This window comes from Geotrypetes seraphini, chromosome 4, assembly GCF_902459505.1.
Source record: "Geotrypetes seraphini chromosome 4, aGeoSer1.1, whole genome shotgun sequence".
NCBI lineage: Eukaryota > Metazoa > Chordata > Amphibia > Gymnophiona > Dermophiidae > Geotrypetes > Geotrypetes seraphini.
In genome coordinates, this window is record NC_047087.1 from 133386827 (window position 1) to 133413698 (window position 26872).

At 41.1% G+C, this 26872-nt stretch overlaps 1 protein-coding gene across 5 annotated transcripts in view; it reads left to right on the forward strand.

Moving 5' to 3' along the window:
- The window catches only part of BCL9 (BCL9 transcription coactivator), a 169488-nt gene that overhangs the window by 34759 nt on the left and 107857 nt on the right, over window positions 1-26872 (forward strand). For 2 of the 5 annotated variants that reach the window (XM_033941358.1, XM_033941362.1), the window contains exon 2: window positions 22158-22224. The gene's annotated coding sequence lies outside the window, so the exon portion shown is untranslated. The other 3 variants (XM_033941359.1, XM_033941360.1, XM_033941361.1) reach the window with 3 other exon arrangements.

A 26872-nucleotide genomic window follows, 5' to 3' on the forward strand; every position in this document is an offset into this window, starting at 1 on the left:
TAGGTATGATTGAGAAGAGGAAGGAATAAGTATATTTGGATTGGCTCACACCTTTTTCAGTTGTAAGTAAATTAGATATATTCTTGAAGTGACTTGCTTAAGATGACCAGAAGCCCCAGTGTGATTTGAGCTGGGCTGCTCTGATTTTTAGCCCACAGCTCTGAACAGTTACGGTACTCTACCAACTACTTGGCTCTTTGGAACCCTATCAATGGTCTAGTCCAGAGTTTCTCAACCTCTTCAAGCCAAATACCACCTAAGTCTAACAAATATCAACCAAGTACAAATGCCCAAGCTCCACTCTACCCCCATAATAATACCTTGTTTCCCTGAAAATAAGACACTGTCTTATATTAATTTTGGGCCCAAAAAAGGCACTAGGTCTTATTTTCGAAGAGGTCTTATTTTTTTTTCATGTACAATGATAATCTCTCCCTTCCTCTCCTCCACCCCAGTTCTTCCTATTTCTTTTCTCTCCCCCACATGTGTAGCATGTTTCCTCCCCTCTCACCCATCTCCTTGTGCAGTATCTTTCTATCCCTCCCTCCCTTCCCCCTGTACAGCAGAATCTTTGCAGCTTCTATCCCCCCTCCCCCCACCTTGTGCATCAGAACCCTTGCAGCTTCTATCTATCCCTCCTTCCCATCTCTTGTGCAGCATCTTTTTATCCCTCCCGCTGCCAGATGAGAGGTGGGGGAGGATTGTTGCAGGATGAGGGTTGGGGAGCTGGGAGAAAAGGGAGCAGCACTTTGAATATTGTGGGAGACGGGAGGGCAGGAACACAGCAATTGCCAGATGAGGGGTGGTGGGATCAAGGGGAGGGGTTGGGAGCAGTGTTGCCAGTTGAGGAGTGGGGGAGCTGGGAGGAAAGGGAGCAGGGAGGCGGGGTGGGGAGCAATGTTGCCAGATGAGGGGTGGAGGAGGTGAGAGGAAGGGGAGCAGCACTTTGAGGAGTGTGGGAACCGAGGGGGAACAGCGCTATCAGATGAAGAGTGGGAGAGGGAAGGATTGCTGCTATTTTGGGGGGGAGAGGTAATGGGAGCTAGGGGGAGCCAGCCAGCGCCACCCAGTACAACTTAGCTCTATCACTTGCAGCGCCAACAAGATGTTGTTGAGCAGGCAGTTCAGCTCCTGGAACTGGGTCCAACAGCCCTGGCAGAGACAGAGCGGCAGAGCGAAGCACACCAGACACTGGCTCAGCTTCACGCTGCCGTTCACCATCTCTTCAAGCCACTGCCGACAGGTGGGTCAAGGTCTGGCAGCTCTGACGCCTCCGGAAGTTCAGTCCAGTCGCTCACAAACAGCGCCGGGAGCAACGGAAGCAGCGCGACCAGCAGCAGCATTGTCATGGGAGGGGGGGAAAGGCTGCTGCCACCGCCGGCAACTAGGGCTTATTTTCAGCGGAAGGGCTTATATTAAGACCTACCCCGAAAATCATGCTAGGGCTTATTTTCGGGGTAGGTGTTGTTTTTGGGGGAAACATAGTACGGTAGTATTAATTGTAATGCAATTTCTTCCATCCATTTTTCATATACACAATATAATCTTATTAATACATAATGATAACCACAAAATTAAAAAAACGCAAAGCAAACTACGCAGAGAAAATGTTAATTATCATTTATATTTATTTGGGTTTTTTTTCAAATAGGTTTTTTCAAATAGGTCAAGGCAGATGACTTTAAAATATGCAATGTCACCTCAGTAACATAGAAAAATAGACAAATATAATGCAAAATATAGAGAGCAGATATAAATTCTCAAAACTGACACATTTCGATAACTAAATTGAAAATAAAATCATTTTTCCTATCTTTGTTGTCTGGTGATTTCATGAGTCTCTGGTTGCACTTCCTTCTGCCCCCTGCACACTTCCTCTCCTCTGGACCTCATTCCCTTCACCCAACCAACATCTCTCTCTGACCCTCCATGAGTCCAACTTTTCTTCCTCTCTCCTCCACTCCCATTGGCAGCATGTTTCCCTTCTCTCTCTCTCTCTCACTGTCCTTCTCTCATTCCCTCCCTTGCTGCAAAGGGAATGGGGAAAGAGAGAGATCCATGATGCATCTCTCCTACTCCCTCTATTGCCACATCCAACATTTCTATCTCTTTCTTATCCTCCCGATCATCTGTAGCATTTTTCACCACTTTGCACCAGCCCCATGCCTATTTCTCCAAGTTTCCAAGTTTATTATATAGTTTGATTAATCGCCTATTCTACATTCTAGGCGATGTACAAATTGTTAAAAATATCTAAAATATGGGTAACATATTACATAGACATACAGTATATCATATTGAATTAAAAAAAAAAAAGATATGGACATTCTTATACAGAGATTAAATCATTTAAATTAAATAGTTTGTAAATACAATATCAAAACAACAGGGAAATTATTTAGTGGTTACAATCAATATTAAATTTAATATATTAAGGTAAAAACATTAGGAGGGAAGACAAACATGAAAAAGAAAAGAAATGTAAGATAAAGAGAGATAAAAGAATTATTTATTCACTAAAAGCATCATTAAAAAGGAAACTTTTAAGTTTGGTCTTGAATTTGTCTAAATTTGTCTAAATTCTTTTCTCCTTCTTATCACCCCTCTCCATGAATCCAACTTTTCTTCCTCTCACCTCCACCCCCATTGGCAACATATTTCCCTTTCTCTCTCTTACTGTCCTTCTCTCATTCCCTCTCTTTCTGCAAAGGGAATGGGGAGAGAGAGCCATGGTTCATCTCTCCCACTCCCTCTACTGCCCCATCCAACATTTCTCTCTTATCCCTTGGATCATCTGCAGTATTTTTCACCACTTTGCACCAGCCCCATGCCAATTTTTCCTTCTATCACCCATCTCCAGCACTATCACCCCTCTCTAGAACCATGTCATATCTCTCCCTCCATCACTATGCCCAACATTCCTCCCCCTTGCATTCCCTTTAATCTGTGTTCCTATGTTCCCTCTCCACCACCATATCCAACATTTCTTCCTCTCATCCTATTCCCCATGCATCTTTACCTCACTCCTCTATCTCTATGCCCAATTTTCCTCTTTCTTCCTTTCCCCACGTGCACCATCTCTTTCCCTCTCACTCACACATTCATGCCCATCAATTCTATTCCCTCCCTCCTATTTTCCAAGGTCTTGCCCCCTCCCTCCCTCCCAGCCTTTGTCACAAAATCATGCCCCTCCCAACGTGCTCCTACCCCCCACTCCTTCCTTTGTCCCAGATCATGTCCCCTCGCTCCCTTACTTACTCAAGCCATACTCGCTTCCTTCAGGGCCGTCCAGCTGCGCTGCTCCTTCTGTCGGCAGCAGCTCTTGTTACAAGGACACACAGGTAGTGGTTCACATGCTGCACGTGGCTGACCTATAAGCCTTCCCTCTGATGTCAGCTACGTGCAGCGTGAAAGAGCCGCTGACGCGTCCTTCTAACAAGTGGAGCTGAAGGCCCAGAAAGCTTTCCTCCGATGTCGGCTCTGACATCAGAGGGAAGCCTTCTTCTTCGGTGGAGGGGGGTCAGGCAGGAAGGAGGGATCCCCGATGGTGGAGGGGGGGGGGGGGCGGGCGGGCGGAAGGCAGGTAATATCCTCAGCGGCGGCTAGTGCCGCGTACCCCTAAGGATACTTGTACAGCATGTTGAGAAACATTGCTCTAGTCAAGTGAAATAAAAGAACTAAACTAAACCTTAGGTTTGTATACCGCATCATCTCTACATTCGCAAAGCTCGACATGGTTAAGGGTAGAAAGGAACTCCAGAGGAGGGAAGGATGAAGAGGAAATTCAGTCTTGCCCCTAGGAACTGTTATCCGATTTGACAGAAATATACAGTTGAGGGAGCTGGAAGAAGACGGTGGGTAAGCAGCATCTCTCAGATCTGGAGAAAGTCCTCCTAGAAATTAGACCGAATAGCTCCAGGAATAGCAATATCTGTCTCCAAGAGTTCATATCCACCTCAAATCTGGCCTGTGTGGAAACTATCGAAAAAAAATCTCGTGTTTCGATTTTCGGTAAACAACATAGAGGAGGAGAATTGTTTGATCGAGCTTCAGTCTCTAAAAGATAATAATAGGCCAAGAGATATTATACTGTAGTATATTTTCTGCGTTATCCAGATAGAGTTTTGCAAGGGAGCGGGCGTGCCGACCGGTCAGCCCAAAAAAATTCCCAAGTACTGTACTTGTAATTGCTGGTAACTTATGTTGCCAGATCCCAGCCCTAGGTTCCCATTGAGCTGGAAGTGCAAAAGATTACGGTTTGTGTTCGACTTCTCTTAGCCTAGAAAAGGTTGAGTCATAATCATACGTAAAGAACATAAATAAAATACATGGAGCTTTGACGTTTTAAGGATGATGACAACTGATGCCTGAGTTGGGTTAAAGATGAGCGAGAACCGCACTGACGATTAGGCTCCTTTAACCAACTAGCATCGCCCAGATAAAGACTCTACACAGGGAGGGCGGTACCGCTGTGACAGAGGGGCGTGGCTTCTAGAAGGAGAGGACGCGGCGCCTGACGTCAGGCATCATTGTCTCTTTAAGAGGCAGGTCCGAGCGAGAGGGTGGTTTGTGTGTTGGGAGGGGGGAAGTATTGCTGGGCGAGCCGGAAAGGGGGAGGAGTGAGAAGACAATGGGGCTTGTGTGTGATTGTGAGGGGTTGGAGCCGCTGCTGGGAGTTGCGGTCGCACGCTACCGGGTGTGAGTCGACGCTGGAGTGAGTATGGGCCTGTACCCTGCGGTGAGCGCTGGGTAGATTGGCGGCCAGCTTTCCATCCCCGCTGAAGGGAACGGTGTCTGGCCTGCCCAGGGAAAACTTTCCAGAGCGGAGTTAGGAAGGGGAAGCGCGGAAATAGGCAGGAAAATTCTTGTGGGAGGAAAAAAGGGAGAGACGTGCGAAAAGAAACAGAGGGGTAGGGATATCTGGGGACTGAGAGGGATTAAGAATGGGGAGCGAGACTCCGCATTCCATAAGGAAAGCTTCGATTCGTGATTTTTGTACTGAAATGCCGAGTAAGTTGCCACCCTGAATGTAGAAGAGAGAAGTTGGGGTGAGGGGGTTCTGATCCCGAGTACGAGAGATGTGGCTCTGGAGGAAGAGAGTATGTATGTGTGACCGGAGTGGGGAGGGTTGTGGTACATGTGCCCAATTCTGGATTTGAAGGAAGGTAATTTTTGCACATGTACTCTATTCGTGAATGATTCTTAATTATTTCCTCTTCTGTGCTCTGTTCACTATTTGAAAGGTTTTGTGTACATCCAAGTTAACAACAAAGCAATGTGGGGTATTGTTTTACTTTAATAACAGTGACAATACATTTCTAATGAACTCTGACTTGCTCTCTTTTCATCGTGACAAAACAAAATAAAGTGATGTGAAGTATTGTATTCAGACACCACATACAAGTAACTTATTGCTGCGACTATGTCTGTGGCTCAGTTCTTGCCGGTTAGACTCCCACTTCATGAAAGCTAAGATAGATTCATCAAGTTTCTGCAAAATAAGCAGAAGTGACAGTTACTGCTTCAGCCAAGGCCTAGTGTTTCTTTTGGAGTTACCATTAAGTTGAATATGAGGTGCTGATGTGGCCAGTAGTGAAACCATTGTAGTTGCAGCTGATGTGGCATAACTTGTCCCCTGTCCCTCACAGAGATGAAGATGCAGTTACAGACCACACCAAAATGAATAAAAATAGGAACCAGAATAAAGAATGACACGGGGACAAATTTTTCCTCATCCCCACAGGAACTCATTTCCCCCGTCCCTGTGAGTTCTTTTCCTGTCCCTGCCCCATTCCTGCAAGCTCCATCCTCATCTGCACAAGCCTCAAACACTTTAAAATCATGTGTTCAAGGCTTGTACAGTTAAGGCTGAGCTTACAGGAATGGGGCAGGGACAGCAACAAAACTTGCAAAGATGGAGAAATTTCTTGGGGTCATTCTATGCTAGAACCTTTAGTACAGGGATCTCAAAGTCCCTCCTTGAGGGCCGCAATCCAGTTGGCTTTTCAGGATTTCCCCAATGAATATGCATTGAAAGCAGTGCATGCACATAGATCTCATGCATATTCATTGGGGAAATCCTGAAAATCCGACTGGATTGTGGCCCTCAAGGAGGGACTTTGAGACCCCTGCTTTAGTACTTACTATGTTGCTTGTCGGTAAGCAATAAGAAATGGCTCAAGCAAAGGCATAATATGTTTGGAAGGAACAGAGGGCCAGATACACAAAGCTCTGGCAACCTGCTAAAAAAAATTCCTTGTTGGGACCGATTTTGATTTGCCAGGCTATGCTCAGCACAAATAGTGTGCAAATTATATGCACACTATTTGTGCTGAGCAGCCCGGTAAAAGGGCACCTGCATAGAAAAGCAAATTAGGAGGCACAGCTCTTCTGTTCAGTCCTAGTACAACTGTTAGCAGGCTTTTATTTGTGACTTACCCAGTGTCGAATCCAAATAACCAGGCTGCTGAGGCAGTAGCTCGAATCACTGAGCCATTCCTCCATACTCTGCAGGGTTATTCTGAGCTCTTATATGCAGCAGCAAAAAAGTCTGAGGCTGAAAGCTTTTTTGTTTGTTGCTGCTTACCAGAGCTCAAGCTGAGTCCTAGACAATGTGGAGAAGTGGCTTAGTGGTTAGAGCATCTGCCTCAGCAGCCTGAGGTTGTGGGTTTGATCTTGAGTAAGTTTTACTGATTTGAATGCAGCTGTTGTGTGTCTGTTATGTGAGTGTATATCCCACTTGAGACATACACTTGCATAACAGACGCACAAATCCACTACGGCTACTCTGGATCTGCTGGAAAAAATTTTCCTCGGTAACAAATGGGTGTTACCTTCTATATATCATAAGGGGTGCTTGTTTTAGTACTAATGAACTTATAATGAATTTGCCATATGGTTCTCAGTGGCTGCTACTGTGATTGGTAAAAGCCCCCAAGAAGCCTTTTGTGCACTGGAAGCTGAGCTGTTTTGCAAGTAAGAAGAGTTACAACCAGTCTTACTTGCATGGCAGACTTTAAGCATCGGGACCAGATAGTTCTCTGCCAATCTTTCTGTGTTATCTCCAAATAAGTTTAATAACAAGAATTGCTATATTGATCTAACATCTGTTTGTAACAGTTGCAAATTCAGGTCACAAATATGTGGCAGGTTTGTAAAAAGTAGCAAAGATTCCATGCTACTTATTCCCAGGGATAAGCAATGGCTCTCCCTATGTCTACTTTAATGGTTTATGGAGTTCATCTCCAGGAATTTATCCAAATCCTCTCTTAAACCCAACTATGGTAGCTTTCATCACAACTTGTCATCTACTGCTTATGGAGTAATTTAATGACGTTTCCTAGACAGTTTTTGAAAAATAAACAATTGATTTGTATTTGTTCATTCTGCTCAGGATTTTATATATCTCAAATCATATCTGTTGTCTGTCCTTCCAGACTGAAGAGCCCCAGCCTCCCTAGCTTTTCCTTTATTTTGGTTGCCCTCTTCTAATTCTATCATATCTTTTTGGACCAGAATTATGAATAGTACTGCAAGTTGCAGTTGCACCATAGAGCAATAAAGGCTTTTTTCTCTCTCTGCCCTTTCTAATAATTCTAATATTGATTCACTGTACTGGAAAAATTTGTGTGGCTAAACAAGAGTCACTATACTAGATATCCACTCATAAATGTTCCAAAATGTGATTACTTTGCATTTTGGGTAACTAATACAGTAATTACAAAGTTGTCCATAGATTGTCTGTCTTAAACACCCTGACCAGAACTACGAGGGTAAATGAAAAAAGTAAAGGCAAAATACATTTAACAGCTTTAATTGAAGTAACTGTGAGCATTTGAATATAGTAACATAGTAAATGACGGCAGATAAAGACCTGAACATTCCATCCAGTCTGCCCATAAGTTATACCCATTAAAAAATACATGATTAAATTAACTTGTCATCTCTTTGATATTTGTGGGCCATAGACTGTAAAGTTTGGTATTGTCCTATATTCCAAATGCTGAAGTTGCTGTCTAAGCTCACTCCAGCCTATCCAACCATCCCGTTGTTTGCAGGATATTTACCGTAAAGTCTGGCCATTAATATCTTCATGTTCCAATTTAGTGGAGGTCCCATTGATGCCCACTCCAGCCCATCCTACACTGAATCACCATATATGGTACACAGACCATGCAGGTCTGTCCAATACCAGCCTTAGTTCTATAATTAACATACTTTGTTTTCTAATTAGAGATCCTCTATTTTTATCTCACACTTTTTTGAATTCCATCACCATTTTCCTCTCCACCACTTCCCTTGGGAGAGCATTCCAGGCATCTACCACCCTCTCCGTGAAGAAGAATTTTCTAACATTGCTCCTAAGTCTTCCTCCCTATAACCTCAAATTATGACTTCTAGTTTTACCATTTTTTTCTTCTCTGGAAAAGATTTGGTTCTATATTAATACCATATCTCCCCTGTCCCTCCTCTCCTCTAGAGTATACTTATTTAGGTCTTCCAGTCTCTTCTCATATCACTTTTCCACATAGTCCCCATGAAAGACAACACATTTGTTGTGTCGTTCAACTAGCTTATGCATTCCTGCAGAGAAGAAGTTTTTTGGCTGCTCCTGTAGCCAGGTGAGCACCACTTCCTTTACTTCATCGTGTTTTGTCTTTTGCTCTCTGTCGCAGTGATGCACCTATGTCTCGTCGCTGGTGACAGTTCTCTCCAGAATACTCATATCTTCTTCATACCATCTCAGGAACTGGGTCGCAACCTCCACACGCTGTGGCTTGTTCAGATCAGTAAGCTGTTTGGGAACCCATTGTGCAGATCCATAGCTGATATCCAAATTTGCAGCCAATTGAGACACCATTATTTGTTGGTCTTCTCTAATCAAGTCATCTGTCCTGTCAATGTGCTTTTGTGTGCACGATGTTGATAGGTGACCAGAATGACCTTTGTCAGTTATACCTGTTCTTCCCGCTTTAAAATTTTTCACCCACTCATAAACCTTTTGTTGAATTGCAATGCTATGTCCATACTGAGTCAATATCAGACAGTGAATGTCCACAGGTTGTTGCACATTGGTTTTTGATGATGCAATCTTGCAATGGAGCGTCCATTTTTCTAACCTCATGGCTGCCATACAACTAAAGGCTGAGCGCTGCACTGTACGTGGATAAACTATCCAACAGGCAACGTACGATTATATATGTTGCATTTCGCTAACTCTATTCCAGTTATCATGTAATTTATCAATTGCCTTTAACTTTTGATTTGTCCTTGTACATTCTAAACTGGGTGAGTGGGTTTCCTACCCTACTGATGCTGTTTAAAAGGAATCTTATGATTTGCTATTGGTTCAGTCTAGATTTGTAGAAGCAGAAATTGGGGTTGGGAGTGGGGCAACAATCCTGGTAGAGTAGCTTAAGTGAAAACAGAAAACTTATTTCAAAAATACATTGTCGAACACATAAGGAAACTAGTGGAAAAATCAATGACTTAAAAATACAATGTGATTTATTTATTATTTGTTTATCTGGTCTTGCTGTTCTGCGTTACTTAACAGTGTAGATCAAAGCCAAATACAAAGAGGAAACAAAAACTTGCATTAATATAATAGGAACACAATATCCGCACACTCCAAAACTCAAACACACCAGACTAAAACAGTTTGAAGGGAGTGTCTTCCACCTTCAAGTACTCTGACTAGCATCAGTCACCTTAAGCCTGACAGAAAATTTAGGACTTAAGAGCTCTTTTTAAATTCTTTCAGGGATAGCTCTTCCCTAATAGTAAATGGGAGTGAATTCCAAACAGCAGGAGACGGAAAGAAAAAAGCACTATGTTGAGTATTTTCTAGTTGAGCTGAATGGGGACCTGGTGCTTGTTGGAGATCTTAGTACGAGAGAGGGTGAATAGGGAATTTGTAAGAAATGACAAATTAAAAAGGAGTACCTAAATGGTATGCTTCAAAAGTTAGCAACAGAAGCTTGAATGCAATGTGGAATTCAACAGGCAGTCAATTGTGCTGTTTTAAAACAACGCTGATATCTGACACAGCAGCATTTTGGAGCATTTGAAGTTTAAGGGCAAGTTTAGAAGCCCCAAGATAAATGATGTTAGAATAGTCTAATCTGGTTGTGAAGAGAGAGAGAATGAGCGAGTGAAACACATTAGGCAGACTTTATAGAATCTGGGCCAAAGTTAGGCGCCTATATCGGTGTGCCTAGCTGATGTAGGCACCTAACTTGATTGATTGATAGGCTTAATTGGCACCAATAATCGACACTTGTTCATTGGACTTAATTGAAAGGCTCCTAACTCAAAAAAACACAATTCTATAAAAAGTAAGCATCTAGACCAAAGGTGTCAAAGTCCCTCCTCGAAGGCCGCAATCCAGTCGGATTTTCAGGATTTCCCCAATGAATATGCATGATATCTACAGTGGTACCTTGGTTTACGAGCATAATTTGTTCCAGAAGCATGCTCGTATTTCAAAGCGAGTTTCCCCATAGGAACTAAGGGAAACTCGCTTGATATGTTCCCACCCACCCCTGAGGCCAGCGGCGCTGCTCTACCCCCCCAAGAACCAATACCGCAACACACCTGAAATCTCAGGAGGCACACTAGTGTGCCTTGGCACACAGTTTGAGACACACTATTCTATACAGTGCGCTTAGTGCCGCACTACTTGACGCTGATTTTTTTTAGGCATGCTAAATAGAATTGGGCCCATTGTGTTCAACGTAAGTTCACACTGATCATAATTGTGGCAAGACAAAAAAAGGTTTACAAACTGCTGAGATTTGAGGGGTAAAAGTTACATTGGAATCGGACATCAAAGTACTAGAAAGTGAATGCAAAGGTTATAAGAGTATTGATTGAACAAAGACAAATTACTATCGGGACAGTGAAGGTGGTTTGAAAGCTACAGTTTTATTACAATCCAAAACCAGATGATCAGATAACCACCTATCAACCAATGAAAGAACACATTTGCAGTGTCACAGTATTTGGCTTGATGGGGTTTGTATGGAATAAGAGAATATCAGCATAAATATGAGAATAAATTCAAGCCTCCTCAGTGAGTGTACCCAAAGGACTTGGAAAAAGATTGAGTAGGTGACAAAATAGATCCTTGAAGGACTCCGCAGGATACTGATTTAATTTCTGAATTTCCAGAATGGGTTTAAACTGTAAAAGTGCAATCTGAGAAAAATGAACCGAGCTAGCAATGTTCAGATAGACTGAGAGAGGAAAAATGAGATAGGAAAAGGAAATGATCGATGAGATCAAATGCTGCAGAGAGATCTAAGGATATGGCAAGAATAGGGTGTCCAGTTTACCCGTTCCAGAAGGGAGACTTTTTTTGGGCTAGTCCACGTTTTAAAATTACATCCAAAGTAGTGTAGTATTTGTAGTCCATGAGGTTGGCAGAAATCCAAGACAGGCCAAAAATGTCTCCCTTCTGGAATGGGTAACCTGGTCACCCTAAGTGAGAGTAACTTGCCCTCTGTCCAAATACGAATGAACCTCACTAAGTGCAGCAGTAATAATGGTTTCAGTGCTACGTTGCAGTCTAAAACCAGATTGGCAAGGGTGAAAAGCTAGAATTTGTTCAGAGAAGTGCAGAAGTTTGAAGAAGCACAACTTTTTAAACAAAATTAAAGATTGACACACAGTGGCAATGCACTGAAATAGTTCAAAGAAGGCTTTTTTCAAAATTGGTTTTAACCAAGGCTGTCTTCCATTGAGAAAGCACCAATCCTAATGTAAGACTATCATTTACTGAAATTAGCAGAGCTGTTAATAAATTAAGATTGGATAATGATCCAAGATTAAGGAAGTGGATTTAAGCTACAGTTAGTTGATCTTACAGTGGATGAAACTTTGTCTAATGAAGCTAACTAAGGTTTGCAAGTGAAAGGATGATTGGATAAAAATACCTGAGCAATTTGTAAATGATTGAAGAGCAAAAGCAGTGGTATGGGCAGGACCTGATACTACAACAACAACAACGACTACTACTATTTCTCACTTGGCATATGAAGCGCTGCACATTTTGAAATTTAATAGACAGTCTCTGATCAGAGGAGCTTACAATCTGACTTGGACAGACAGACATGACATATAGGGTTGAGGATGTAGAACCCAAGGTGAGATGAGTTAGGAGTTGGAAGCAGTCTCGAAGAAATGGGCTTTTAACTTGGATTTTATTCTCAGTTTTATTTGACTGCTTCCTGTAATGACTATACTCCGGTAGCAGTTGCTTACATTTCCAGTGTCGGACAAAACACTGGATATGAGGAGCGAAACTGAGTAATTTTGTTGTTAAAGTGACTATCAAAGCAATCAGCTGATGGCATAAATCCATGAGAAGTTGTATACTAGGGTTTCGTCAGTAAGTTGAAAAGCTTTCTTTTTAAAGATGCCTTTAACTGCTAGCACTTAAGACTGGAATTGTTTCTTAGGATCTGACATATGCACTTCCTCCTTTCAGTGTCATCTTCCCTTTTTGTCTCATTTTCTTTTGAATATTGTGTTTCTTTCCCTTCTCCCCCAAGCTGTGTAATTTTTGTCTGTTAGTTATACGTTGTACGCTTTGTCCCCCTGAAAGTTGTATGGATTTTTAACTATGTACATCGCTTTGAAATTTGAGTAAGCGATTAATCAAATCCTAAATAAAGAAACATAGAAAACAAATTCTGTGAAATGTTCATGCATTTTAAAAGAGAGAAGTAGTATGAGCATCATGTCTATCTAAGGTAGAAATTAGAGTCACGATGACATAAGTCTAGGGATTGAGTGGACCTGGATTTCTTTCAGGATTGCAGAGTTTCTCAGAGAACCATGGCTCTTTGTATGATTGCTGCAGAGCTTGAGATAGTAGTTAAGGGGTTAACATTAGTAAATGCCCTAGAGAAGATTTCCAACAATCTGTATGTTCAGACAAAGGTAGTAGTGGCAAAGTTAAAGGGAGATTTGACTCGAATGAAGGGAGAGATTATGGGTCAATATTCTTTGTGGTAAGAAGAAGAAATATCAGAAAAACATAGCGATAGAAAATTTTATCAAACAGTAATCAATCCAAGAGAATGGGGTTGCAGAAAAATACCCTAAAAGAGAAGATGCCACAGGTAATGGTATGAAATCTAAAGTGTACCTTGCCTGATGTGTGGGAAAGGAAACCCATCGGAGGAGGTTTAATTCAGCAAGAAAAGACAGAAAAGGGGCAACTTTAGGATGAGATGGAATATCAACATGGCGATTAAATTCTCCCAGAATCAACAAATTAGAATAAGTAGTAGTCGGGTCAGCAAGTGATTGGGCCACATATGTGCTACTACCTATGCTGGGGTTTCACACTAGTAGCAAATCTTTATAACAAAAATAAGAGTATTGATCAGAAGGCAAGTTGTAGGCTAAGACAAAACACACATAATAGCCATAGATATTGTTCTTTTTTTCTTTTCTTTAGGAGAAACACCACTACTAAGGGGTCCTTTTATCAAGCTGCGGTAGGGGTTTAACGTGCGTTAGACCGCCTGCTGTGCTAGTCGCTAACGCCTGCATTAAGAACATAAGCAATGCCTCTGCTGGGTCAGACCTGAGGTCCATCATGCCCAGCAGTTTGCTCACGCGGCGGCCCAACAGGTCCAGGACCTGTGCAGTAATCCTTTATTTATACCCTTCTATCCCCTTTTCCAGCAGGAAATTGTCCAATCCTTTCTTAAACCCCAGTACTGTACTCTGCCCTATTACGCCCTCTGGAAGCGCATTCCAGGTGTCCATCACTCGGCGTTAGCTTTTTAGCCGGCCGCGAGGGTTAGCGCGGCTTGATAAAGGACCCCTAAGTTTTAAAAAACGGAGAAGAAAAAGTGAAATAAAAAATAGCATTTGTTGCTGGATAAGGTACAGTAGATTGTTTAATGTCCAGGTTTCCCAGTTTATTATTTCTTTGATATACCGTCTATCAAAATTTATCTAGAAAGTTTACAATCAGAAAAAAAACATTTAAAAAGAAAAATAGAAAAACAATATCCACATATAACAATTAAGAATCTATGGTGGTGGTGGTGGGTTTACAGGACCATACAAGGACTAACATGACTGGAAGGGGTTAACAAGAGGTGATAAAAAATACATCAAGATAAAAAAAGTTTTTAATATTGGAAAGGGGGAGGATAAAACAAAAGGGGATATTTCGTTTCAAGAGAAGCGTTTGGTATAAAGAGTTGAACACAGACTTTTCCGGAGGGAGAGAAGATGGCTCCGATACTAAGGGCTTCTTTTACTAAGGTGCGCTAGGGCTTTAACGCACGGAATAGTGCATGCTAGACCTTAATGCCAGCATTGAGCTGGTGTTAGTTCTAGAAGCGTAGCGCACGGTAATTTCCTGTGTGCGCTAAAAACTCTAGCGCAGCTTAGTAAAAGGAGCCCTAAGCATTATATACCTCCTTGAATAGAAAAGGTTTGATTTTTGACCCAAATAATTTTAAGGAGGTCTCTTGTTTTATGTGGAGGGGAAGAACATTCCCGAGCGAGGGTGCCATAACGGAGAAAATAGACTTTCTGGGGGTATCGTAAAAAAATTTCTCGAGTGGAAGGGACTACTAATAAGTCTTGGTAATTTGAGCATAAAGTATAGGTTTCAGTGTAGGGGATTACATGTTTGTCTATAAAGGGTGGGCTATTGGATTGCTTGGTTTTATAAGTAAGGAGTAGAATTTTAAATGTGATGTGGTGAGGGATTGGAAAATAGTGTGAGCATCGCATAGAGGAGGGGTGACATGGTCAAATTTTTTTGCATGATATGTTTAACAGCTGTGTGTTGTAAAATTTGTAGTCTGTGAATCTCTTTTTGATTGATCCTCTGATAGAGTGAATTGCAGTAATCAATGTTGGAAATGACTAAGGAGTGGATAAGAATATTTAATAAGGGGGGATCAAGTAACGATGCAATAGAACGGATGAGTTTCAATTTATAGACGCATTTACTGACTACCAAGCTGATTTGTTCGTGAAAGGTAAGGTTTTGATCCAAGATGACTCCAAGTATTTTTGCCTTTGTGTCCATCTGGAGTCTATGTAAATGGGATAGGCTAGAAGCTCTGTATCTGAGGCCAGGAACAGTATGCTTTTTGTTTTACTGACATCTTTGACATTATTGCATCTATGGGCTCTTAGATAACAATGCTAGCTAGCTTTTTAATCTTTTAGCTATGCCAGTGACATAACTGTTTTTTGGGGGTTTTTTTACATGATGTTACATCTATAGTATTATATCTATGGTTGAGAGAAAATTGCTTGTTGTCTTATGTCTGAAATTAGAAAAGAAGAGATGAAATTCCTTGATGATTTATATGGACCCCTACAACAGCGGTCCCTAACCTTTTTTGCACCATGGACCAGTTTCATGCAAGACAATTTTTCCGGGCCGGGGGATGGGGAGGGATTCGAGTGCATAATCAAAGTGCATAATATATAATTGAATTATTACGGGGGAGGGGGGATTCAAGCATATAATCAAAGTGCATAATATATAATTGAATTATTACATATATAACGTAACTGTTATTACATTTTATATTATGCACTTGGGGCAAATTCTGTAAAGGACGTCTAAAAATTAGGTGATGTTTAGACGTCCATTAGCAGAAATCTTGACGCGATTCTATTAAGCATAGACGCACAATAGAGAATCGCGCTCAGCGGCGCTCAGTGAATGTAAGTGCGTCTACATAGTTAGGTGTGCTTTATAGAATCACCTTTTAAGCGTCGCATAGGCATATTCACAATGTCTATAATGTTATTGCGTTTTAGCTTTATGACCATTAAAATGCAATTTTATGCTGTTTTTTTACATTAAAATTGTATGCAGTAAAATGGCATGCAGAAGGCAGCCCAATTTTACAGAAGCACCACTATTATATTTTATTTCTTTATCTTTATATTCAGCTACTTTATCATATTTCCCTTCTGTCCTGGTGGGCTCAAGGGGATTAAGGGGATCTTTTACTAAGATGTGCTAGCTGATTTAGCGTGCGCTAAATGCTAATGCGTCAATAAAATATAAAGGGTGCGTTAGCGTAAAGACCCCCCTAAGTGACTTGCCCAGGGTCATAAGGAGCAATGAAGGGTTTGAGCCCACAACCTCAGGAGTCTGCTCGAATCTTTTTCTAACTAGTACCATTTGAAAGAGGAAATATTACTCTACAAGATTTATATTTGTTTTGCAATGCAACCCTTAATTGAAATATAAATTCGCTTAAGAGCGTGGGATATTTTGTGTGGATTGCCCACGATATACACATATCACAAGGCTAGAAAATGTATACGAAATAACTGTTGCGTTGCTCCATGGTGGCTTTGCCACTATTAGTTTCCAAATAAGCAAACTAGTATCCCCATCAACATAGGAGCCATGCCCAATAGCCATGCAACATTAGCCACAGGTGGGTTTCTTTTCCACAGGTTCCCAAGCCTGTTTGCATGGAAAATTACATGGCACTTTGATGCATCAGTACCTTGCCCAATTGAACAGGGAGGCAAAGTTATATCCTCTTCAAAGACTGACATCTATAACCTAAAAATCAAACATCTTGGCACAAGTTCAAAAATTTTAAAAATACCTGACTAAAGCATGTGAATGGAGCCAAAGCAATAAACAAACGGTTAAAATAATTGGTAAACTAAATTTGGGGGGAGGATGGGGGGGGAGAGGTCAATAGGGAAAAGGGAAGGGGGGTAGGAATTAGGGGGAGGGTATTGAGAGATGTAATGGGTATTTTGGAAATATATTTTGAAGAAATGAAAGATATTTGATAGAAATTAATATGATGAATTTTAATTTAATGACTATTTTATTGTATATTTACTGATTTCTTCAATAAAAATGTTATTTAAAAAAAAAAAAGATTGATAATAATGGGTTCAACAAGGCCTACTTAAGCCTATCAATTCTGAGTGTAAAAACTATTTTAATACCTGGAAAATACGAATGGTACACAAAAGTTATACATAGCAACCAACTGATTAATCCAGCACTGCCTTCACTGGAGAATGAAGCAATCACTAAGCTCACTCACCACCAGAAAAACACATAAGAATAGCCTTATTGGGTCAGACCAATGGTCCATCAAGCCCAGTAGCCCGTTCTCATGGTGGCCAATCCAGGTCACTAGTACCTGGCAAAACCCCAAGGAGTAGCAATATTCCATGCTACCGATACAGGGCAAGCATTGGCTTCCCCCATGTCTTTCTCAATAACAAGACTATGGACTTTTCCTCCAGGAACTTGTCCAAACCTTTCTTAAAACCAGCTACGCTATCCACTCTTACCACATCCTCTGGCAACGTGTTCCAGAACTTTCTCTGAGTGAAAAAAAAAATTCCCTCCTATTGGTTTTAAAAGTATTTCCCTGTAACTTCATTGAGCATCCCCTAGTCTTTGTAATTTTTGACAGAGTAAAAAAATCGATCCACTTGTACCCATTCTACTCCACTCAGGATTTTGTAGACTTCAATCATATCTCCCCTCAGCCGTCTCTTTTCCAAGCTGAAGAGCCGTAACCATTTTAGTCTTTCCTCATATGAGAGGAGTTCCATCCCCTTTTGCCATCTTGGTCGCTCTTCTTTGAACCTTTTCTAGTGCCACTATATCTTTCTTGAGATAAGAAGACCAGAATTGAACGCAGCACTCCAGCTGAGGTCACACCATGGAGCTATACAGGGGCATTATAACATTCTTAGTCTTGTTAACCATCCCTTTTTTAATATTTCCTAGCATCCTGTTTGCTTTTTGGCTGCCACCACACATTGGGTGGAAAGTTTCATCATATTGTCTACGACGATACCCAAATCCTTTTCTTGGGTGCTAATCCCCAAGGTGGACCCTAGCATCCGGTAACTCTGATTCAGGTTATTCTTCCCAATGTGCATCACTTTGCATTTGTCCACATTAAATTTCATCTGCCATTTGGATGCCCAGTCTTCCAATTTCTTAAGGTCCGCCTGCAATTTTTCACAATCCGCATGTGCTTTAACAACTTTGAACAGTTTAGTGTCATCTGCAAATTTAATCACCTCATTCATCGTTCCAATTTCCAAGTCATTTATAAATAAGTTAAATAGCACCGGTCCCAGTACAGACCCCTGCAGCACTCCACTGTTTACTCTCCTCCATTGAAAAAAAATTACAATTTAACCCTACCCTCTGTTTTCTATACGATAACCAATTCCTAATCCACAACTGAACTTTGTCACCTATCCCATGACACTTTAATTTTTGCAGGAACCTCTCATGAGGAACTTTATCAAAAGCTTTCTGAAAATCTAGATACACTATATTAACCGACTCACCTTTATCCACGTTTATTCACTCCTTCAAAGAAGTCAAGCAAATTGGTGAGGAAAGATCTCCCTCGGCTGAAACCATGCTGATTCTGTCTCATTAAATCAAGCTTGTCTACGTGTTCCAAATATTATAACAATACTGTAGAACCTTTAGAAATCTTTGACAAGCATAAAAAAGTTAGAAATATAGTGGTATTCAAATTATCAAACAAATGTAAAATGCAAATATTGCATGTCACACTGCTAAGCATTCCTAACTTTGAGTTGCATCAGAGGAGAAGCTTCCGCCCACACACACACGCTGATTGCAGGCTCCGACGGCTTTGTGAAGAAGTTACTCAAAATGCGCCGCGAAGGTAAGGGGGAGGGAGAGAGATAGATAGATAGATAGATTTGGGTAGGTAGTAAGGAGGGAGGGGGCCACGCGTGTTCCCTCCCTTAACTGCAGGGACAAGGCCATTCACCGCTCCACGGGGCGGAGGAAGTCCTTAGCCCCGTACCCACAGACCAAAGTGTGGACTGTGTCAGCTGTGTGCTGAAAATCTGTAGTGAAAAAGATATGGGGGAATCTAACTTACAGACTCTACACCCATGTTAATTACCCAGCGTAGACCTTTGAAAAGCAGAGGTAGTCAAGACATCTGCTAGATAAGGTAGTTTGGTAAAAATAGGTAGAGGAATCTAACTTTACAGACTCTACATCCATATTAGATTTCCCACCGTAGTAGAAGAAGCAATGTCCAGACAAGAGACTTCACAGCAGAAAATAGATAACTGAGAAGACAGTACTCCAATTGTCAATACGAAATTTTGGAAAAGGCCAGTCCCACTGGTTATAGTTCTGCTTTTACAACCTGATAGCAGTAATAAACAGAGTCAAACTGTAGGAAAAAGAAAAAAAACTGATGACCCTATTCAATCATAATAGATTCCAATCCAGGTCAACAGTACCTGGCCAAAACCCAAGAAGTAGGAATATTTCATGCTACCAAGCAGTGTCTTCCCCTATGTCTCTTCTCAATAACAGACTATGGACTTTTCCTCCAAGAAATTGTCCAAACCTTTCTTAAAATCAGCTGCGCTATCTACTCTTACCACATCCTCTGGAAATGCGATCCAGAGCTTAACTATTCTCTGATTGAAACAATAATTATTGGTTTTAAAAGTATTTCCCTGTAACTTCATCGAGTGTCCCTTAGTCTTTGTAATTTTTGATGGAGTGAAAAATTGATCCACTTATACCCATTCTACTCTACTCAGGAGTAGAATTGACCCTGAAAATTGACAAATTTTTGCCCTTGTGTCGGTGCAAAATCTGAAGGAATGATTTGATGCAGGTATTCATACTGAATTGCTACAAATTTGAATGAAATCTGAGAAGTAATTGTGGGGAGTTTTTTTTAGATCTCTTGGTATGGAATGACCCATGTGCCTACACATATGGAGCCATATGCACAGTTTTATTTTTATCTGCACAATTTTACGTTTGTGTTCACACATAACATTGGGATGCCATTTAAGGCTCCTTTTACGAAGCCGCGTTGGCGGTTTAATGCGCGTAATAGCGCGCGCTAATTTGCCTGCCGCGCTAGCCGCTACCGCCTCCTCTTGAGCAGCCGGTAGTTTTTTGGCTAGCACAGGGGTTAGCACGCACTAAAAATATGCGTGCGCTAAAAATCCTAACTCAGCTTTGTAAAAGGAGCCCTCAGTGTGCATGCTGATGTGTGCTAATAAAGAGCAGGTTGCAAATCTTTGTCTTTTTTTTTTTTTAAACCAGAAACAGGAAATGAACTATGATCATGTTTGGTACATAAGAGAATAGAAATCTCAAAATACCATTTACTATCATTTGTAATCCCTATATTATGGCTGTTATGTTTAAACTAATAAAAAAGATTTAAAATTTTAAAGAAACCTCCAGAAATGCTTGTAACTACGGTAGAAATAATAATAAATACATGAATAAAAAAGGGACGATCTAAAGAGTGTTGGTACAAATGGATGCTCAAAAGCAAGGAAGCGCTGAAAAAATATGAAATGCTATGTAGGGTTTGTATAAGGCCAGGTAGTCTTTGTGGTGACTTGCTATGCACATGGGCATTCTTAGAGAATGTTGGTCTTGTGTGTTTTGTGTTTAACTTATTTCACCCTGTGTTAAGTTTTGTTTTGCCATTAGTCCTGTGTGTGCGCTGTATATTTTGTCTGTTCTACCATTAGCTTTTAAACTTTTGTTGTATCTGATAACAATGGAAAATGAGAACAGAACTGATATGGGTGATAGTGGAATGCAGGGAGGTATGTCCCAGGGTTGCAGGGGGTGGAGCAAAAGGAGAAGGCATAGCTCAAGCCAGAAAACCATTGCACAACTCAAGAGTGCCTATGAATAATGATTGGGTGGGATCCTCCATACAGCGAAAGTGTATTTGTGCAGCACATTTTCATGGAGGAAAAGAGAGTTTTGGTCTGTGTAGAATACAACAGATTTGGAGCATGGACATCTGTTTGACAAAGAAAAGAATACGGGAGGAAATTGCTTCAGAGGTTAGTACATTATACTGCCAACCAAATTAGTTAACCTTGGTGTGAGATATGTATGGCAATTTTAACCAAAAAAAAATTCTGTGAAAATATAGCACACATGCCATCTCGGGGGGGTTGGCCTGCATGGTCACTGCAGCTAACACTCCAGGGGACCAGGCATTAGCATTCTGTTATAGGATACAGATACATCTGATGGTACCTAAGCTATGGAAATGAGTGAGTTGATCTTGCACACTAGCAAGGTGATAGTGATTTTGAAGGGTTCATGGAGAGGATGGTAATACAGTAAAACCTTGGTTTGCGAGCATAATTCGTTCCAGAAGCATGCTTGTAGTCCAAAGCACTCGTATATCAAAGCGAATTTCCCCATAGGAAATAATGGAAACTCAGATGATTCGTTCCACAATCCAAAAACTGTAATACAAAATACTATACGTCTTGCTCATTTAGAACAGTCACTACACTCCTGCAGCATCAGAGAGAGAAGAACCATCAGCTCAGTTGTGATGATGTGACACATGTATACTGTATGTACTCGTATTGCAAGACTTTGCTTGTTTAGCACAGTCACTACACTCTTGCAGTGTCAGAGAAAGAACCATCGGCTCAGTTGTGATGTGTGTATACTGTATGTACTTGTATTCAAGATCTTGCTTGTATATCAATCAAGTTAAAATTTAATAAAATGTTTTGCTTGTCTTGCAAAACACTTGCAAACCAAGTTACTTGCAACCCAAGGTTTTACTATATTTAGTTGTTTTGTTTATTTTATCCTCTCGGGGGATTACAACCAGGGCAGCAGTAGAGAGCTGGCTTGCTGCTGATCTGATTTGGCAGGTCTAGGGACTGATGAGGCCAACCTGTGATTCTCACATTCACTGAGGTGAACCCTGATAGGCCTGATGGCAGTGAAGCACCATTGGTACCGCCCACACATGGGCCTATGGAAAACCCAAGTACTTGCCTCTAACACCCTTTCAGCAAGAGCTTACACAAATATGTGATTAACAGAAGAGGTGGAATGCTGCTATGCTAGGGATGTTGTAGAATATATGTTAGGAGATGTAGCTCTTCTGCCTGGAGATGAGGAGACATAGGGAAAGGATAGCAAATATTCAATTACAAGCTATCAACCTGTCACACCTCTGGTCATTCCTGAATGGGTTTTCTATGGTTTGTGGATGAATATCTTATGGTGATTATGTTCATGTTAGACTGATATTTCCTGTCCTTTTGATGTCTGATGGCCTATTTTTGTCTTCTCTCCACAGACTTCCACCACTATGTAGCCACCTACCCTCTCCAATCTCATCAAGCCTCATGCTGCTCTTGTTCCTGGTAAGTTGTGACTCTCGTTTTCTTTTTTCAGTCTGTCTTTTGATGTAACATATTCCTTTTTTTACGCCACAGATACCTTCCATAATATAGCTACTACTTCTCTCCCACTCCCTAACCAGATCCATATATCCCTGTGCTCCCCTCCTTTTTTTCTGGTAAGTTGTGGGTCTCATTTCCTTTTTTAATCCGTCCCCTACTCTTAAATGCTGAACTATCCCTGATGATTCTCCTGTTCTTTTTTGTTTGTTCCTCCATGGGTACCCTTCATAGTATGTCTGTTCTTCCATCTCCCCAGTGCCACCTACCTTTTATAGCCCTCTCACTGTCCATGGTAAGTTTTGGCTCCCATTTCCTTTGTGGTTAAACCTTGCTGTAAAAAATTTAAGCTACCCCCAACAGTCTTTCCTTGTTTCTCCAGAGGTCTCCAAGATATACTGTATATACTTGACTGTAAGCTGAGAATTTTGGGCCCCAAAAATAGGGGTCTTGGCTTATAGATGAGTTAGAACAATTTCTGTGGCCTCCCTTTCTGGTGCCTAGCACTTCCCGTTCCCCCATGGTGACTAGCATTTCACTCAGCTCTCCTTTCTTCTCCTTCCCATTTCCCCATTGACCACCCGCGTTGTATCTTTAATATTCTGATCTTCACCAGCAGCAAGCAGTGTGACTGAAACACTGCTGATGCTGGCATCGCAGCCCTTCCTGCTGATGTACTCCGCCTATATGGAATCAGGAAGTTGTGCCAGCAGGAAAGGCTGTGAGGCCAACATGAGTAATGCATCAGTCATGCTGCTTGTTGCTGGTGAAGATCAGAACATTAAAGGTACATGTTGAGTGGTCACCGGGGATGAGAAGTGAAGGAGAGTGAAATGCCAGTCACTGTGGGGAGCGATGGGGATGGAATGGGAAGAAGAGTGAAGTGCTAGTCACTATAGAGCAGTGGTCTCAAATTCGCGGCCCGCCAGGTACTATTTTGAGGCCCTCGGTATGTTTATCATAATCACAAAAGTAAAATAAAACAGTTTCTTGATCATATGTCTCTTTAGCTATAAATTCCAATATTATTATTAAGACTTAGCCAAAAGGAAAGATTTATAAACTATACAGAGTTTTACCTCATGCAAAATTGTCATTTCTTTAATACGACATTAACTATTTTTTATGAGGCCCTCCAAGTACCTACAAATCCAAAATGTGGCCCTGCATTGGGTTTGAGTTTGAGACCAGAAGTGCACTTCTACTGGATGAACCTGGGTGAATTGCCAGTCATCACGGGGAAGGGGAAATGAGTTCAGGCACAGCAGGTGGGGAAAGAGGGCAAAAAATGCTGCACACCAAGGGGCAAGGAGAAAGGAAAAAATGCAGGACACCAAGGGGCAAGGAGAAAGGAAAAAATGCAGGACACCATGGGGGAGGAAGAATTACAGTAGATTTGAATATAAACCACTGCAGCTTATATTTGAGTTAAGTTTTCATCCCTTTTTTGAGAGAGAACTTGACTTATATTTGAGTATATATGGTAAGTCTCCTCTTCCCTCTTTCTGCTTTCAGTTTAATACGCTGCTGATAAAATCCCCAAACAGCCATACCTGTGAATGCTTTATCTTTTCATCTCCTGTGAAAAAGCAGGTTGTTAAAGCATTTTCTTATACAAGTGATCTGGGGTGGCTTCTCAGTTATTTATCAAACAAATATAAATAAAAACAAGTTACTGTTATTTTACTTGTAAAATTGAACACCTGTTTCCATGTTTTATGTTATTGTTGGTTTTGTTATGCAGAGCATATCAAGAAAAGTATAATGTATATGTTAATAAAACTTGTCCTGGATCTGAACCTGTTTATTGTAACAACTATTATCATACTTTGTAAGTTGCTGTCAAACAAGCCTACCACCAGGTGAGATGAGGCGGGCATAGACATATCTTTTCTCCTCCCCCCTTCCTTTGAAATAATAGACAAAAAATGTTTTGTTTTTTTAAGTTAGACTAATATACTATAGTGTATACTGGTCTGTCTTTGCTACAGTTAAAATGACATCAGACTTTCAATACACAACAGCTTGTTTTCTATGGTGTGCACATAGATTTGATGGTGTAACCTATTATTGTTTGTCTTCATTGGCTTCTGCGCCTGTTTTGTGAGCAGTTTGATAGACTTGCAAGGTTAACTGGCATTTCATGATTTTGTGTAGGGTCTCACAGCTACCTAACATCAGTAGTTATTCCCTGTGTCCCTTCCTGCAAAGGTCACTTGATGACTACCAATTGTTTCCCCTCCTTTCCCAATGTTTCCAGTTTAGAATCCATAAAGCAATGTGCCTTTTTCTTTTCTGCACTATTATATTGGAACATTTATCTTTTCGGTTAAGAGTGGAACTGTCTATTATGAATTTTAAGACAGCACTTAAACCAAATCTGTTCTTTTTGTCTTATCTATCTATCTATCTGATCTATCTAATCTATCATAAATAAATACCAGTCACTTGTGGTAGACTTTGAAAAAATCAACTCCATATGCTATGGGCACATTTGAAGGTCCTTTCTACCAAAACTCCATGTTGGTGAACAGAGTACCAAATTACAATTTCTATTGATTCTGCTACGTGAAGCATCTTGTTTGGAAATTGTCTTCTTTTGATAGATGCCTTCCATCTCAACATCTGCAGTAATTTCACCATATCTATTGATCCTTTCCGCTACCTAGAATGTATTGGGCTGGATCTGCTTATCCATAGTCTAAGGAGGAATCTAACATGGGTGTAGAGTCTGTAGAGTTGGATTCCTCCACATGGTATTCAGCAAGAAACTTGACATGAGTCAAACGAGTTGCAACTGCTTCAGGGGCATAGAGCCTGTAAGATGGCTCTTTCCTGTTGTTTCAATACAATTATAACATGAAATGGCGGGATCTAACAGGGATATGGAGCCTGTAAGTTAGATTCCCACCATCTTAAAACCTTCCACTGTTTTATCCTCGAAACAGGATCAACCAGGTTTTTTTCTTGAAACATGTCTTCCACGGTTCCATCAATGTTTATACAGTACCTTTTAGAAGACATCCATTTACTTTAAGTCTTTTACCCTACATCTGTTCCTTAATGTACATTCACCACACCACTTTTACTCCATCTTCTTTTATTCCAAAAGCCTGGAGGTTTGGGAGTGGCTGTAGGGGAGGAGGAGGCCACTGCCTCTTAAAAAAAAAAAGAATTTTGAGAACGACTTTCTCTTCATTTAATCACTATGCATCCAGATCATCCTTCAAGAGAGTCTCTTTTCAAGACGTCTCTTCTTCAGGAGATGGTATCTCTTCTTCTCCTCAAAGAAAAGTTTCACCTCTGCAGAGGAACCGGGGTTTTTACTTCCGGTATTTCCTCATCCCAAAAGGGAAGGGAGGTCTACAGACAATTTTAGACCTCAGGGGCCTGAACAGATTTCCATTGGGGAGAAAAGTTTCAAATGTTGCCTCTGATAATTTTATGTTATCTCTTAGATCACAACGATTGGCTAAACTCTCTAGATCTGAAAAGAAGTTTCTTCTCATATTCAAGTGCATCCGACCTTCTGGAAATTACTCCGATTTCAGATACTGCAGCGCCATTATCAATATAGAGTCCTGCCTTTTGGCCTTGCATCCTCTTCCAGAGTATTCATCAAGTGCCTGGTTGCAGTGGCAGCAGTGTTACAGACACAGGGTCTCCAGGTTTTCCCTGTCTGGACAATTGGCTCATCAATGATCCAACCTCGAAATGGCTTCTCGCAGTGACTCAGTTCACAATTCTCTTCTTTCAGCAGTTGGGATTCGTAATCATTTTTGCCAAATCCCAGCTTCAACCATCTCAAAATCTGTGATTTATCGGAGCTCTGCTATAGTAACATAGTAACATAGTAGATGACGGCAGATAAAGACCCGAATGGTCCATCCAGTCTGCCCAACCTGATTCAATTTAAATTATAATTTTTATTTTTTATTTTTATTTTTTATTATTTTTTTTTTTTTTTCTTCTTAGCTATTTCTGGGCGAGAATCCAAAGCTTTACCCGGTACTGTGCTTGGGTTCCAACTGCCGAAATCTCTGTTAAGACTTACTCCAGCCCATCTACACCCTCCCAGCCATTGAAGTCCTCCCCTGCCCATCCTCCTCCAAACGGCCATGCACAGACACAGACCGTGCAAGTCTGCCCAGTAACTGGCCTAGTTCAATCTTTAATATTATTTTCTGATTCTAAATCTTCTGTGTTCATCCCACGCTTCTTTGAACTCAGTCACAGTTTTACTCTCCACCACCTCTCTTGGGAGCGCATTCCAGGCATCCACCACCCTCTCCGTAAAGTAGAATTTCCTAACATTGCCCCTGAATCTACCACCCCTCAACCTCAAATTATGTCCTCTGGTTTTACCATTTTCCTTTCTCTGGAAAAGATTTTGTTCTACGTTAATACCCTTTAAGTATTTGAACGTCTGAATCATATCTCCCCTGTCTCTCCTTTCCTCTAGGGTATACATATTCAGGGCTTCCAGTCTCTCCTCATACGTCTTCTGGCGCAAGCCTCCTATCATTTTCGTCGCCCTCCTCTGGACCGCCTCAAGTCTTCTTACGTCTTTCGCCAGATACGGTCTCCAAAACTGAACACAATACTCCAAGTG